Source organism: Rhinopithecus roxellana, chromosome 1 (assembly GCF_007565055.1).
Source record: "Rhinopithecus roxellana isolate Shanxi Qingling chromosome 1, ASM756505v1, whole genome shotgun sequence".
Classification (NCBI taxonomy): Eukaryota; Metazoa; Chordata; class Mammalia; order Primates; family Cercopithecidae; genus Rhinopithecus; species Rhinopithecus roxellana.
The window spans coordinates 187,104,342-187,119,890 of NC_044549.1; the positions used below are offsets into that span (position 1 = coordinate 187,104,342).

Genomic DNA, 15,549 nt, shown 5'->3' on the forward strand with positions numbered 1-15,549 from the left:
CCTTAAAAACATAATGCCAAGTGTAATAAGTCAGAAACAAAAAGACAAATATTGTATGATTCCACTTACACAAGGCACCTGAAGCAGAGTAGTCTAATTCACAGAGACAGAAAATAGAACAGTGGTTTCTCAGGAACGAAAGAAGAGGGGGCAATGAGAACTTATTATTTAAAGGGTATGGAGTTTTGGTTAGGGATGATGAAAAAGTTCTGGAGATGGGCAGGGGTGATGTACTTTTGTGAATGTACTTAATGCCACTGAATTATACACTTAAAAGTGGTTACATTTTCCCCAGGTGCAGTGACTCACACCTATAATCCTAGCATTTTGTGAGGCCAAGGTGGGCAGATTGCTTGAGCTCAGGAGTTCGAGGCCAGCCTGAGAAACAGGGCAAAACCCGGTCCTCATTTAAAAAAAAAAAAAAAGCAAAATGGTAAATGTTATATTGTGTGTACTTCACCTTTTTTTTTTTTTTTCCCAAAAAAAACCCTGAGGCCAGGCACAGTGGTTCATGCCTGTAAGCCCAGCACCTTGGGAGGCCGAAGCCAGCGGATCACAAGGTCAGGAGATGGAGACCATCCCAGCTAACGCAGTGAAACCCCATCTCTACTAAAAAAAAAAAAAAAAAAAAAAAAAAAAGGCCGGGCGCAGTGGCTCAAGCCTGTAATCCTAGCACTTTGGGAGGCCGAGACGGGAGGATCACAAGGTCAGGAGATCGAGACCATCCTGGCTAACACGGTGAAACCCCGTCTCTACTAAAAAATACAGAAAACTAGCCAGGCGAGGGTGGCGGGCACCTGTAGTCCCAGCTACTCGGGAGGCTGAGGCAGGAGAATGGCGTAAACCCGGGAGGCGGAGCTTGCAGTGAGCTGAGATCCGGCCACTGCACTCCAGCCTGGGCAACAGAGTGAGACTCCGTCTCAAAAAAAAAAAAAAAAAAAAAAATAGCCGGGCATGGTGGCAGGTGCCTGTAGTCCCAGCTACTTGGGAGGCTGAGGCAGGAGAATGGTGGGAACCCATGAAGCAGAGCTTTCAGTGAGCTGAGATTGCGCCACTGCACTCCAGCCTGAGAGACAGAGCGAGACTCCATCTCAAAAAAAAAAAAAAGAAAAAACTCTGAGTCCCAGCTACTCAGGAGGCAGGAATCACTTGAACCTGTGAGGCAGAGGTTGTAGTAAGCCGAGATCACACCACTGCACTCCAGCCTGGGCAACAGAGTGAGATTCCTCCTCAAAAACAAAACAAAACGAAAAACCTGAAGCCAAATAAACTTGTCCATTATGAACTTACAGGCCCTCTGTGCCTCCAACTCACCTTTTTCTACTCTTCCTACCTCCTTGCGGTGTTCAAAAATCTGTTTTATGGTACACCCTCTTCTCTCATCTTCACTTTCAGATACTTCAAACATCTGACCTCATGGTTGGTGTTTTTTTTTGAGACGTCTCGCTCTGTCACCCAGGCTAGAGTGCAGTGGTGCAATCTCAGCTCACTGCAACCTCCACCTCTCAGGCTCAAGCAATCCTCCAGGCTCAAGCAATCCTCCAGCCTCAGTCTCTCGAGTAGCTGGGACTACAGGCATGCACCGCCACGCCCAACTAATTTTTACATTTTTTGTGGAGATGGGGTTTTGCCATGTTGCCCAGACTGGTCTGGAACTCAAGCAATCTGCCCACCTCAGCCTCCCCAACTGTTGGGATTACAGGCGTGAGCCACTGCACCTGGCGGCCTCACAGTTCTTTAGCCTCAAGTTATACCTCTCAGCCACAGCTTGACCTTTCACCTCCCACCTCACTCCTGGATCTGCAGCTCCACCATCACACAGAAGAAAATCCAAAGGCCTAACTCTGGTCTACAACCTGACTCAAGCCTCTACCACATTCACTATGATGATGTCAGATCCTACTACCTCCACCCTCACTTCAGTGCAGTCCCACTGGCCCTCTTGCAGCTCATAAAACACATCAAGCACGTCCAGCCTCGAACACTTTGTATTTAAGTTCCTTCAGTCTAAAATGCCCTCCCCACCCTATCCAAAATACCCAGAGGGCCTGCTCCCTCACTTCATTTAGAGCTGTCAACTCAAATGTCACCTAATCAGAGAGGTCTTCCCTAACTTCACCTTAGTAAACATATCCCTCCTTCATCAATGTCTACCTTTCCCTAATATATTTCCATACCTTCATGACAATAGCAAACAAGGCATAAATCTTCAAACTAGCACTTATCACCACCCAACATATTATATAGTAGGCCCTCCATATCTGTGTGTTCTGTATCAGTGGGTGCCACATCCGTGAATTCAACCAACTATGAATCGAAAATATTGGATGGGGGCCAGGCGTGGTGGTGCATGCCTGTAATCCCAGCTACTGTGGAGGCTGAGGCAGGAGAATCGCTTGAACCAGGGAGGTGGAAGTTGCAGTGAGCTGAGATTGTGTCACTGCACTCCAGCCTGGGCAACAAAGTGAGTGAGACTCCGTCTCAAAAATTTTTTTTTTTTTTTTTTTTTTTTTTTTGAGACGGAGTCTTGCTCTGTCACCCAGGCTGGAGTGCAGTGGCCGGATCTCAGCTCACTGCAAGCTCCGCCTCCCGGGTTCCCACCATTCTCCTGCCTCAGCCTCCCAAGTAGCTGGGACTACAAGCGCCCACCACCTCGCCCGGCTAGCTTTTTTTTGTATTTTTTTTAGTAGAGATGGGGTTTCACCGTGTTAGGCAGGATGGTCTCGATCTCCTGACCTCGTGATCCGCCCGTCTCGGCCTCCCAAAGTGCTGGGATTACAGGCTTGAGCCACCGCGCCCGGCCAAAAATTGTTTTAAAAAAAGAAAATATTGGATCTGGTAATGGTTCTGTTGTGCCTGTACTAAACATGTACACTTTTTTCTATTGTCATTATTCCCTAAATAATACAATAACACCTATTCATAAGGCATTTACACTGTATTAGGTATTATAATTTTTTTTCATTTTCCAGGTTACCATTGAGATAATTTTTGTTTTTTTGAGATGGAGTCTCGCTCTGTTGCCCAGGCTGAAGTGCAGCGGTGGGATCTGGGCTCACTGCAGCCTCGGCCTCCTGGGCTCAAGCAGTCCTCCCACTTCAGCCTCCCAAGTAAGCAGGACTACAGGCATTCGCCACCATGCCTGGCTAATTACAGGTGTGAGCCACTGTACTCAGCTTGCATGTAGTTTAAATATTGAAGAGAGTGATTACGTTTTTACTCAGAAGAGGTAAGAGGTTTGACTCAGATCAAAGACACAGGTAAAGGGTTTAGCTCTTACCAGAGTAGCAATCTTTCTACTTAGAAACTAGAGGACTGGAAGAGAGGATATACCAAGGAATTTTTAGGCAAAGAGGAAGAAGCTGTAGGATTTCTTTTCTCCTTCTCTTTCTCTCTCCCTCCCCTCCAACAGGGTCATACCTCTGTTGCCCAGACTGGAGTGCAGTGGCGCAATTATAGCTTGCTGCAACCTTGAACTCCAGGGCTCGTGAAATCTTTCCGCTTCAGCTTCCTGAGTAGGCAATACTGCAGGTGTGTGCCACCACACCCAGCTAAGTGTAGGATTTCCTATCTTACTTCTTTAATAATGTAGGGATTGAGGTTATCTATTCGGCATATAGTTAATTAGTGGTGAGGCTGGGATCCTGGGAGAAGAAAGCATTTAGGAAAAACATTGTAGGGCAGCTACCAAATTCACCAAATATTTACTGACCACCTGCATTGTGCCAGGCACTCTTGTAGACAAGATTAGTGTCTTTGTGGAGCTAATCACTGGAGTGAACAAAAACAATACCAAATTGTAATGTGATATGAAAAGAATTAAAATATGGCAGTTGATAGTGACTGGTTGTCTTCTTCTGAGGAGGTGACATTAAGATCTGAAAGACAAGAATTTAGTCAAGCTAAAAGAAAATCAAGCTATGTAAGTTTAAACGTCGCCGGGCGTGGTGGCTCCTGCCTGCAATCCTAGCACTTTGGGAGGCCAAGGTGGGCGGATCACGTGAGGTCAGGAGTTTGAGACCACCCTGCCAACATGGTGAAACCCCGTCTCTACTAAAAATACAAAAATTAGCCGACCATGACGGCACATGCCTATAATCCCAGCTACTTGGGAGACTGAGACAGGAGAACTCCTTGAATCTGGGAGGCGGAGGTTGCAGTGAGCCGAGATCGCACCACTGCACTCTAGCCCGGGCATCACAGCAAGACTCTGTCTCAAAAAAAAAGTTTAAACCTCAAGGTGGAAATGAGCTGATTGTGATTGAGGAATGGAAAGAATTTCAGTGTTTCTGCAATAAGGTGGATGAGGATCATAGTGTCATGAGATGAGATTAAAGAATTTGACTGGGCACAGTGGCTCACATCTGTAATCCCAGCACTTTGGAAGCCAAAGCAGGAGGATCGCTTGAGGCTGGGAGTTTGAAACCCACCTGAGCAACATAGTGAGACCCCATCTCTTAAAAAAATTTCAGGCCGGGCGCGGTGGCTCAAGTCTGTAATCCCAGCACTTTGGGAGGCCGAGACGGGAGGATCACGAGGTCAGGAGATCGAGACCATCCTGGCTAACACAGTGAAACCCTGTCTCTACTAAAAAATACAAAAATCTAGCCGGGCGAGCTGGCGGGCGCCTGTAGTCCCAGCTACTTGGGAGGCTGAGGCAGGAGAATGGCGGGAACCCGGGAGGCGGAGCTTGCAGTGAGCTGAGATCCGGCCACTGCACTCCAGCCTGGGCGACAGAGCGAGACTCCGTATCAAAAAAAAAAAAAAAAAAAAAAAAATTTCATATTGAAGGAGGCAGAGCCAGGCCACATAGTATTCCGAGGCTGTGGTAAGGTGTTTAGACTCTAAGTCTTTTGAGTTTTTTTTTTTTGTTTTTTGTTTTTTTAGACGGAGTTTCACTCTTGTCACCCAGGCTGGAATGCAATGCCGCGATCTCAGCTTACTGCAACCTCTGCCCCCCAGGTTCAAGTGATTCTTCTGCCTCAGCCTCCTAAGTAGCTAGGATTACAGGCACCCACCACCATGCCCAGCTAATTTTTTATATTATTAGTAGAGATCAGGTTTCACCGTATTGGCCAGACTGGTCTCTAACTCCAGACCTTAGGTGATCCACCTGCCTTGGCCTTCCCAAAGTGCTGGGATTACAGGCGTGAGCCACCGCACCCGGCATCTTGTGAGTTGTTTTTTGTTTTGTTTTGTTTTGTTTTTAAAGATGGAGTCTCGCTCTGTCTCCCAAGCTAGAGTGCAGTGGTGCGATCTCGGCTCACTGCAAGCTCCGTCTCCCGGGTTCACGCCATTCTCCTGCCTCTGCCTTCCATGTAGCTGGGACCACAGGCGCCCGCCACCATGCCCAGCCAATTTTTGTATGTTGTTTAGTAGAGATGGGGTTTCACCATGTTAGCCAGGAGGGTCTCGATCTCCTGACCTCGTGATCCGCCCACCTCGGCCTCCCAAAGTGCTGGGATTACAGGCATGAGCCACCATGCCCGGCCATCTTGTAAGTTTTTAAGCATAAAAGTGATATGATATGATATATGCCTTAGAGTTCTCTGTTTTATTGAAGATGAATTACAGGTGCAGAATGGAAGCACAAAGGTCAATTAAGAGGCTGTTGCAACTGACCAGGCCAGAGACGACAGTGGAGAAACTTAATATGATTGCTGAGCAATAGTAAAGGCCTAGTTTGAGATAAGCTAGCATGACATGGCAGGCAGTATGAATTTAGCTAGCATAACCTTTTAGGTGAACATGAGAAATTTGACACTGGTAGTTGAAATAACTGTCTATGAGATGCAGGATTGATAAAGGGGATGCATCAAGGCACTGGAGGCCATTATATATTGAATACATATTTACTGAGCATCTAATATACCAAGAACTCTGCTACCTGCTAGGGTTACAACAGTGAACAAAAACAGAGGTCCATTTCTCATGGAGTTGATATTCTAATGAGGACAGAGAAGATAAACAATAAATATATAGTCACCTGTGGTATCTGTGGGGAATTGTTTCCAGGACCCTTGTGGATACCAAAATCCAGAAATGCTCAAGTTCCTGATATAAAATTGTATAGTCTTTGCATACAACCTATGCATACCTTCTTGTATACTTTAAATCACCTCTTGCTGGGTGAGCATGGTGGCTCACACCTGCAATCCCATCAGTAGGCTGAGGCAGGAGGATCACTTGAGCCCAGAAGTGATCGCATCACTGGACTCCAGCCTGAGTGATAGACTGAGACCCCACTTTCTTAAAAAAAAATTATCTCGGCCGGGCTCACACCTGTAATTCCAGCACTTTGGGAGGCCAAGGCGGGTAGATCACCTGAGGTCAGGAGTTCGAGACCAGCCTGGCCAACGTGGTAAAACCCCGTCTCTACTAAAAATACAAAATTAGCCGAGCATAGTGGTGGCCGCCTGTAATCCCAGCTACTTGGGAGGCTGAGGCAGGAGAATCACTTGAACCCGGGAGGTTGAGGTTGCAGTGTGCCAAGGTTACAGTACAGCACTCCAGCCTGGGTGACAGAGCACAAGACTCTGTCTTTAAAAAAAAAAAAAAAGGCCCCGCGCGGTGGCCCATGCCTGTAATCCCAGCACTTTGGGAGGCTGAGGCGGGCAGATCACCTGAGGTCAGCAGGTCGAGATCAGCCTGGCCAACATGGTAAAACCCTGTCTCTACTAAAAACACAAAAATTAGCTGGGCATGATGGCACATGCCTATAATCCCAGCTACTCGGGAGGCTGAGGCTGGAGAATCACTTGAACATGGGAGGCAGAGGTTGCAGTGAGCCAAGATCATGCCACTGCACTCCAGCCTATGTGACAGAGTGAGACTGTCTCAAAAAAATAAAAATAAAAATAACTGGGCATTAATTGATCTATAGGAGATTTGAACCAGATATATGGTTACCCTAATTATAACTCCAGTGCTTAAGGAAGTGATGGCTACAGCTATATTACATACGGGTTTAATAAATAAATTAGCTGAAATATTCAGATTTTATCACCTCCTCTTTACTCTTCACTCCATTGCAAGCTGATTTTCAGCCATAAACAGCCTCCTGAAATGGCCCCTGCTGGGATCATCAATGAATTCCTAAATGCCAAATCCAAAAGTTTCTTCAGTTTTCAACTAACCTGCCTAAAGAGCTTTCAACACTACTGACCCTCCTCTCTGCTTCATGAAGCTCTGTTCTTAACTCTGTAGGAAACATAATCCTCCATAACAGACTATCTTTAAACAAGACCCAGCATCCCCCCACTCCCACTCCCTACTATATAGGTTAACTAAAAGAGTTATAATCTGCTGGGAGCTGTGGCTCATTCCTGTAATCCCAGCACTTTGGGAGGCCGAGGTGGGCGGATCACCTGAGGTCAGGAGTTCAAGACCAGCCTGGCCAACAAGGTGAAACCCCATCTCTACTAAAAATACAAAAAAAATTTGCCAGGCATTGTGGCATGTGCCTGTAATCCCAGCTACTCAGGAAGCTGAGGCAGGAGAATTGCTTGAAACCAGGAGGCAGAGGTTGCAGTGAGCTGAGATTATACCACCGCACTTTAGCCTGGGCAACACAGCAAGACTCCACCTCAAAAAAAAAAAAAAGATTTATACTCTAACCAATATATAAATAAGTACAAATACAAAATTGGATACTTACCTAAGAATGATCACCCCCATTTCAGTCTTTTAGGAAAACAGATGGCATTACTTATTTTTTAAAAGTGACGTTTTCATGGAAGACTTTTTCCAGTTAAAACATACACTACAAAAAAGGTTGAAGACAAAAGTATTAATCTAAATGGGCTAAATTAAGTCAGGTAAATTTTATTACTTATATATGTAATCGCTTGTTAATGCTACACTTTTTAAAATATGTAGGTTGAAGATCTAAAGAGGTTGAAGATCTTTGCTCTCAGATTTTGGCCATTTTCTTACTGGATTGGATTTTTCTAATTATTAGGCTTTATATATTCAGGACCAGGACAGACAACATAATTTGCAGAGCACAGTGCAAAATAAAAATGTGAGGCCTTTTCACCAAGATGGCAACAAAGAGAAAAAGGAAGCCCTGCCCCTCCCAAAGCTAAAGCCAAAACAAAGGCTTCAAAGCCAAAACCACACTGCTGAAAGATATCTACATGCTACCCACCTTCAGGCTGCCCCAAGACGCTGCAGCCAAAATATCCTAGGAAGAGCACTTCCAAGAAAAACAGGCTTAACCCTGACCAATGAGAAGATGGAAGACCACACCACACTTGCATTAGTTGTGTATGTCAAAGCCAACAAGCGCCAGATCAAACAAGCTGTGAAGAAGCTCTTGGATACTGACATGGCCCAGGTCAACACAGGATCGGGTCTGACAGAGAGAAGGCATATGTTCAACAGATTCCTGGCTATGATGCTTTGAATGTTGCCAACAAAACTGGAATAACTTAAACTGAGTTCAGCTGGCAAATTCCAAATATAAATTTTTCACCATAAAAACATTTTAAAATAAGTAAATAAAAATGTTGGGCTACTTTTTCAAAAATTAAGAATTTCAAGACAGTGACAGCTTACCAATAAACTAAGCACAGGGACCATCTAAATGAGGGGTCCTGCGTGACTGCACAGATTGCACACCCATGAAGCCAGCCCTGGTTAGGACACTAATTCCCTATTACATATACTACCATTATTTTTCCCAAAATGTGCGGCATGTTTTCACTTTCTTTAAGGTGTCTTTTGATGAAGAGGAATTTTTTAAATGAGAGGAACATTATAAAACAAATTTCAGAACAATTTCAAAGTACATTAAGCTGATTGTTTTTCCAAAAGTAAGAAAATTGGTGAACTCAAAAATAACAAACTTGTTTATTCAGGATGTTGATAGCGGGGGAGACTATGTATGTGTGGGTATGGTTATGACTGTGTAGGGTAATGGGTGTATGTGAAAACTCTCTGTACCCCTGCTCAACTTTGCTGTGAACCTAAAACTACTCCTAAAAATAAAATCCAGGGTCAGGAGTGGAAGCATGTGCCTGTGATCCAGTTACTCAGAGGCCAAGGTAGAAAGATCACTTGAATCCAGGAGGCCCAGGCTGCAGTGAACCAAGATCGCACCACTGCACTCCAGCCTGGGCAACAGAAATAGACCCTGTCTCAAAAAAAAAAAAAAAAAAGAAAGAAAGAAAAGAAAAAAATCCTATATACTCTATGGAAAGACTGTCTGTGTAAATCTCTACTCTTGAGTGAAAAACACCCTGTGCAAGGGGGAAGGTGGGAAAACCAATTTGTGAAATAACAGCTATAATATGCTACCTTTGAGATTGGTGGATTGTAGGGTAAAGATAGAAAGAAACAAGAATCTGTAGTTATTTATTTATTTATCTGTTTTTGTTTTTGTTTTTGAGACAGTCTGTTGCCCACGCTGGAGTGTGGTGGCACAATAGCGGCTCACTGCACCCTAGACCTGCCCGGCCTCAGATGATCCTCCACTTCAGCCTCCCAAGTAGCTGGGACTACAGAGGTGCACTACCACGCTCGGCTAATTTTTGTATATTTTGTAGAGACGGTTTCACCACATTGCCCAGACTGGTCTTGAACTCCTGGGATCAAGTGATCCGCCTGCCTCGGCCTCCCAAAGTTCTGAGATTACATGCCCAAGCCACTGTACCTGGCCAGAATCTGTATTTTTTGTTTTTTTTGTTGTTGTTGTTGTTGTTGTCGTTTTGTTTTTTTAGACAGAGTCTCGCTCTGTCACCCAGGCTGGAGTGCAGTGGCGCCATCTTGGCTCACTGCAAGCTCCGCCTCCCGGGTTCACACCATTCTCCTGCCTCAGCCTCCCGAGTAGCTGGGACTACAAGCGCCTGCCACCACATCCAGCTAAGTTTTTGTATTTTCAGTAGAGACGGGGTTTCACCATGTTAGCCAGGATGGTCTCGATCTCCTGAACTCATGATTCGCCTGCCTTGGCCTCCCAAAGTGCTGGGATTACAGGTGTGAACCACCATGCCTTTTTTTTTTTTTTTTTTGAGACGGAGTCTAACTCTGTTGCCCATGCAGGAGTGCAGTGGCGTGATCTCGGCTCCTGCAACCTCTGCCTCCCAGGTTCAAGTGATTCTCCTGTCTCAGTCTCCCAAGTAGCTGGGATTACAGGCACGCAACACCAAGCCTGGCTAATTTTTGTATTTTTAGTAAAGACAGGTTTTCACCATGTTGGTCAGGCTGGTCTTGAACTCCTGACCTTGTGATCCACCCACCTCGGCCTCCCAAAGTGCTGGGATTACAGGCGTGAGCCACTGCGCTGGACCCAGAATCTGCATTTTTATTGTCTTTATTTATATAAAGAAACTCTAGACGGTTACATGAGAAACTGAACAATAGTTTCCTGGGTGGGGTGGAGTGTTGGAGGAATGGTGTGAATAGAAACAGGGCTGCTGAGGGATATAGGTGGGAAAGAGATTTTCCAGTGTTTTTTTGTATTTAGAAGTATTTGTAACTCCAGGATAATCTATTACTACAATACACAGATTAGTAAATAAATGAACCAAAATAGGGCCTAAATACCATCAACACAAACACACAATAACAGGACCTATTCTTTTACCATCTCTGGAACTAAGACCTTAGCACTGCCCACCTCACTAAAGTCATCAACCCAAGATCTCTAACACTAGTCCCCTTGAAAAAGGATATTTTCTCCATAATTCCATGTTGCTTCTCTCAGGGTCAGGGTCAACTTTTTCTCCTCTAGCTATACAAATCCTCCTGTCTCTTCTGAACAAAAGTCTCACCAAGCCAGGCACAGAGATGTAAGCCTGTAATCCAGTTACTTGGGAGGCCAGAGGATCACTTGCGCCCATAAGTTCAAGACCAGCCTGGGCAACATGGCGAAACCCAATCTCTACTAAAAATACAAAAATTAGCTGGGCGTGGTGGCATATGCCTATAATCCCAGCTACTCGGGAGGCTGAGGCTATGCTGTTCGAACACCCTCCAACTCTGCGTCTCTGCTTCAAATCTTACCTTTTTTTTTTTTTTTGAGTCTCACTGTCGCCCAGGCTAGAGTGCAGTGGTGCGATCTCAGCTTACTGCAACCTCTGCCTCCCAGATTCAAGCAATTCTCCTCCCAAGAGGCTGGGATTACAGGTGCCTGCTACCACACCCAGCTATTTTTTGTGTGTGTTTTTAGTAGAGATGGGGTTTCACCATATTGGCCAGGCTGGTCTTGAACTCCTGACCTTGTGATAGGCCCACCTCAGCCTCCCAAGTCAAATCTTACCTCTACAATTAATGTGCACCATATCAACCAGAATACCTTGTACAGCATAAATCAGATCACTGGAGTGATCTGCTTAAAACCTTCCAAAGGCTTCCTGCTGTAACCCTACCTGCATTACAACTATGAACTACTAAGACCCTACATGATATTAAAAATGACCTACCCTATATGAACTGGTACCTGTCTACAACTAACCTCATCTTTTTTCTTTTCTTGTTTTTTTGTTTGTTTTTGAGACAGTGTCTTGCTCTGTCACCCAGCCTGTTGTGCCGCGGCATGATCACTGTTCACTGCAGCCTCAACCTCCTAGTCTCTAGGGATCCTCCCACCTCAGCCTCCCTAGTAGCTAAGACTACAGGCATGTGCCACCATGCCTACCTACTTTTTGTTATTTTTTGCAGAGACAGGGTTTTGCCATGTTGCCCAGGTTGGTCTTGAACTCCTATGCTCAAGCAATCCACCCACTTCAGCCTCTCAAAGTGCTGGGATTACAGGCATAAGCCAACATGCCAGGCCCTGACCTCATCTGCTTTCCTCTTCATTCAACTACTCTCTAGCCTTACTGGTATATTTTCTCTTCCTCACATTTTGTTCCTAATGTAGGGCTCTTGTACATGCTGTTCTTTCTATTTGCAATGTGCTGCCTCCAGGTCTTCTGCCACTTCATAACATTTATGTTTTAACTCAAAGTTACCTCTTCTAAGAGGCATTCTATACAGTCTCACAGTCAAGATAGCAACCTAGGTCATTATCTACCACATTACTTTATCATCTTTATAATATTTATTAATAATCACAATTCTCATTTATTAATATAAATATTTCTACTGGAGAATAGAAAAGTCTTAAGGAGGCCGGGCGCGGTGGCTCAAGCCTGTAATCCCAGCACTTTGGGAGGCTGAGACGGGTGGATCATGAGGTCAGGAGATCGAGACCATCCTGGCTAACACAGTGAAACCCCGTCTCTACTAAAAAAAATACAAAAAAGGCCGGGCGCGGTGGCTCAAGCCTGTAATCCCAGCACTTTGGGAGGCCGAGATGGGCGGATCACAAGGTCAGGAGATCGAGACCATCCTGGCTAACACGGTGAAACCCCGTCTCTACTAAAGAATACAAAAAAAAAAAAAACTAGCCGGGCGACGAGGCGGGCGCCTGTAGTCCCAGCTACTTGGGAGCCTGAGGCAGGAGAATGGCGTGAACCTGGGAGGTGGAGGTTGCAGTGAGCTGAGATCCGGCCACCGCACTCCAGCCTGGGCGACAGAGCCAGACTCCGTCTCAAAAAAAAAAAAAAAAAAAAATACAAAAAAAACTAGCCGGGCGATGTGGCGGGCGTCTGAAGTCCCAGTTACTCGGGAGGCTGAGGCAGGAGAATGGCGTAAACCCAGGAGGCGGAACTTGCAGTGAGCTGAGATCCGGCCACTGCACTCCAGCCTGGGCGACAGAGCGAGACTCCGTCTCAAAAAAAAAAAAAAAAAGAGAGAGAGAAAAAGAAAAAAAAAAAAAAGAAAAATCTTAAGGATAACTTTTAACCCATGACACTTTTTTTTTTTTTAAACAGAGTCTTTGTCACCAAAGCTGGAGTGTAGTGGTGCAATCATGGCTCACTGCAGCCTTGACCTCCTGGACTCTAGGGATCCTCCCACTTCAGCCTCTTGAGTAGCTGAGACTATAGACGTGCGCCACCACACTCAGCACTTTTTTTTTCTTTTTGTAGGGATGGGGTCTACTATGTGGTCCAGGCTGGTCTCAAACTCCAGGGCTCAAGCAATCCTCCCACCTCAGGCTCTGAAAGTGCGGGGATTACCGGCTTGAGCCACTGTACCCAGCTACAACTCTATTATTATTATTTTTGAGATGGAGTCTCACTCTGTCACCCATGGTGGAGTGCAGTGGTGCGATCTTGGCTCACTGCAATCTCCATCTTCTGGGTTCGAGTGATTCTACCGCCTCAGCCTCCTAAGTACTTGGGATTACAGGTGTCTGCCACCACGCCCAGCTAATTTTTGTAGATTTAGTAGAGAGAGGGTTTTGCCACGTTGGCCAGGCTGGTCTTGGACCTCCTGACCTCAGGTTATCTGCCCACCTAGGCCTCCCAAAGTGCTGGGATTACAGGTGTGAGCCACTGTGCCCGGCCTATTTTTTAACTTTTCTATTAATTCTCAATTATTTCAAAATCACGTACATATAAATTTTACACTAAAACAGAACAGATTCAGGATGCATTTTTAAAAATCCCCCATGCCCTTTCTTCGTACTCAATTTATTATGTAGGATGTAGCCCACTTATTACAGTAAGTTCAATAAAAGTTTACCTATTCTCAAACAGGTAATTAGGGGTAAGACTTCTAACAAATTCTCTAGACACAGTAAAAATGAAATGAGAAGTCAAAAAAGCAAGTAGAACAGGTACCCATAATAATGAAACGAGGTGATATAGCAAGAGTATTATTTTTTTGTTGTCTTTTTTTTTTTTTTTTTTCCTTTTTGTGGAGAATGGGGTCTCGCTGTATTACCCAGGCAGGTCTCGAACTCCTGGGCTCAAGCTATCCTCCCGCCTCTGCCTCCCTGAGAGCTGGGACTACAGGCGTGAGCCACCACGCCCGGCCAAGAGTATTATTTTTAAAATAACAATAATCTACACAGGAATGAGCAGCTGTACCATAGTAATTTGTATCAAATATCAGAGCCTCCCCATTTTATGTTCACTGTGTGCTTCTGGATCATGCCACAGCCATTATCAATGCATTAAATGGATAAAATTACCCATATTCAACTGTTGTAAGAATGACAGAACAGGTATATGTTTACAGTTGAAAACAGTCACAGGCCAGGTGCAGTGGCTCATGCCTGTAATCCTAAAGCTTTGAGAGGCTAAGGAAGCAGGACTGCACAGCAGTTGGTGGACAGCCTGGACGACATAGCAGATCTCATCTCTAAAAAAAAAAAAAACTAAAAAATTAGCCGGGCGCAGTGGCTCACACCTGTAATTCTAGCACTTTGGGAGGCCAAGGCAGGGGGATCAGGAGGTCAAGAGATCATCCTGGCCAACATGGTGAAACCCTGTCTCTACTAAAAACACAAAAATTAGCCGGGCATGGTGGCACATGCCTGTAGTCCCAGCTACTTGGGAGGCTGAGGCAGAAGAATCACTTGAACCCGGGAGGCAGAGGTTGCAGTGAGCTGAGATTGGGTCACTGCACTCCAGCCTGGCAACAGAGTAAGACTCTGTCTCAAAAAAAAAAAAAAAAAAGAAAGAAAGAAAGAAAAAAATAGCTGGGTGTGTTAGTACACACCTGTAATCCTAGCCACTTGGGAGGCTGAGGTGGGTGGATCACCTGAACATAGTTCAATGCTGCAGTAAACTATGATGGTGCCACTGAACTCCGGCCTGGGCAAAGAAGCAAGATCCTGTTTCTAAAAACAAAAACAAAAAAGAAGAAAAAGAAAGAATGACAGAAAAGGGGGGCCAGGCACAGTGACTAAACACCTATAATCCCAGAACTTTGGGAGGTCGAGGTGGGTGGATCACTCGAGGTCAGGAGTTCAAGACCAGCCTGGCCAACATAGTGAAACCCTGTCTCTACTAAAAATACCAAAAAAAAAAAAAAAAAAAAAATAGCCAGACATGGTGGCGGGCGCCTATAATCCAAGTTACTCGGGAGGCTGAGGCAGGAGAACTGCTTGAACCCAGGAGGTGGAGGTTGCAGTGAGCCGAGATCGCACCACTGCACTCTAGCCTGTGTGACAGAGACTCCATCTCAAAAAAAAGAAAAAAGAAAAAAGAAAGAAAGAAAGAAAAGGGAAGGGGGAAAGCAGAAAGGGGAAAGGAAAGAGGAGGAAAGGAAAGGAGGGAAAGAGGGTGGGAGGGAGGGATTCTCATCTCTATTAAGATATTACAAGTTACCTTGCCTGTGGAAAACTCCATTATTAATTTGTGAGGGAAAAAAAAGAGAGAAAAATGGTCAAATAATGTTAGTATTGTTATTTAAAAAAAAAAGTTACGGCCAGGCGCAGTGGCTCACGCCTGTAATCCCAGCACTTTGGGAGGCTGAGGCGGGTGGATCACAACGTCAGGAGATCGAGACCATCCTGGCTCACATGGTGAAACCCCGTCTCTACTAAAAATACAAAAAAATTAGCCGGGCGTGGTGGCAGGCACCTGTAGTCCCACCTACTCAGGAGGCCGAGGCAGGAGAATGGCGTGAACCCGGGAGGCAGAGCTTACAGTGAGCTGAGATTGCGCCACTGCACTCCAGCCTAGGCGACAGAGCGAGACTCCGTCTCAA

The 15,549-nt window shown here is 45.4% G+C and overlaps 1 protein-coding gene across 5 annotated transcripts in view; it reads right to left on the minus strand.

Moving 5' to 3' along the window:
* The window catches only part of PIK3CB (phosphatidylinositol-4,5-bisphosphate 3-kinase catalytic subunit beta), a 190,269-nt gene that overhangs the window by 142,997 nt on the left and 31,723 nt on the right, over positions 1-15,549 (minus strand). For 4 of the 5 annotated variants that reach the window (XM_030934620.1, XM_010366748.2, XM_030934609.1 and 1 more), the window contains exon 2: positions 7,658-7,762. The exons of the other annotated variant lie outside the window; for it this stretch is intronic. The gene's annotated coding sequence lies outside the window, so the exon portion shown is untranslated. The remainder of the gene's footprint in view (positions 1-7,657; positions 7,763-15,549) is intronic. 5 annotated transcript variants of the gene reach the window in all.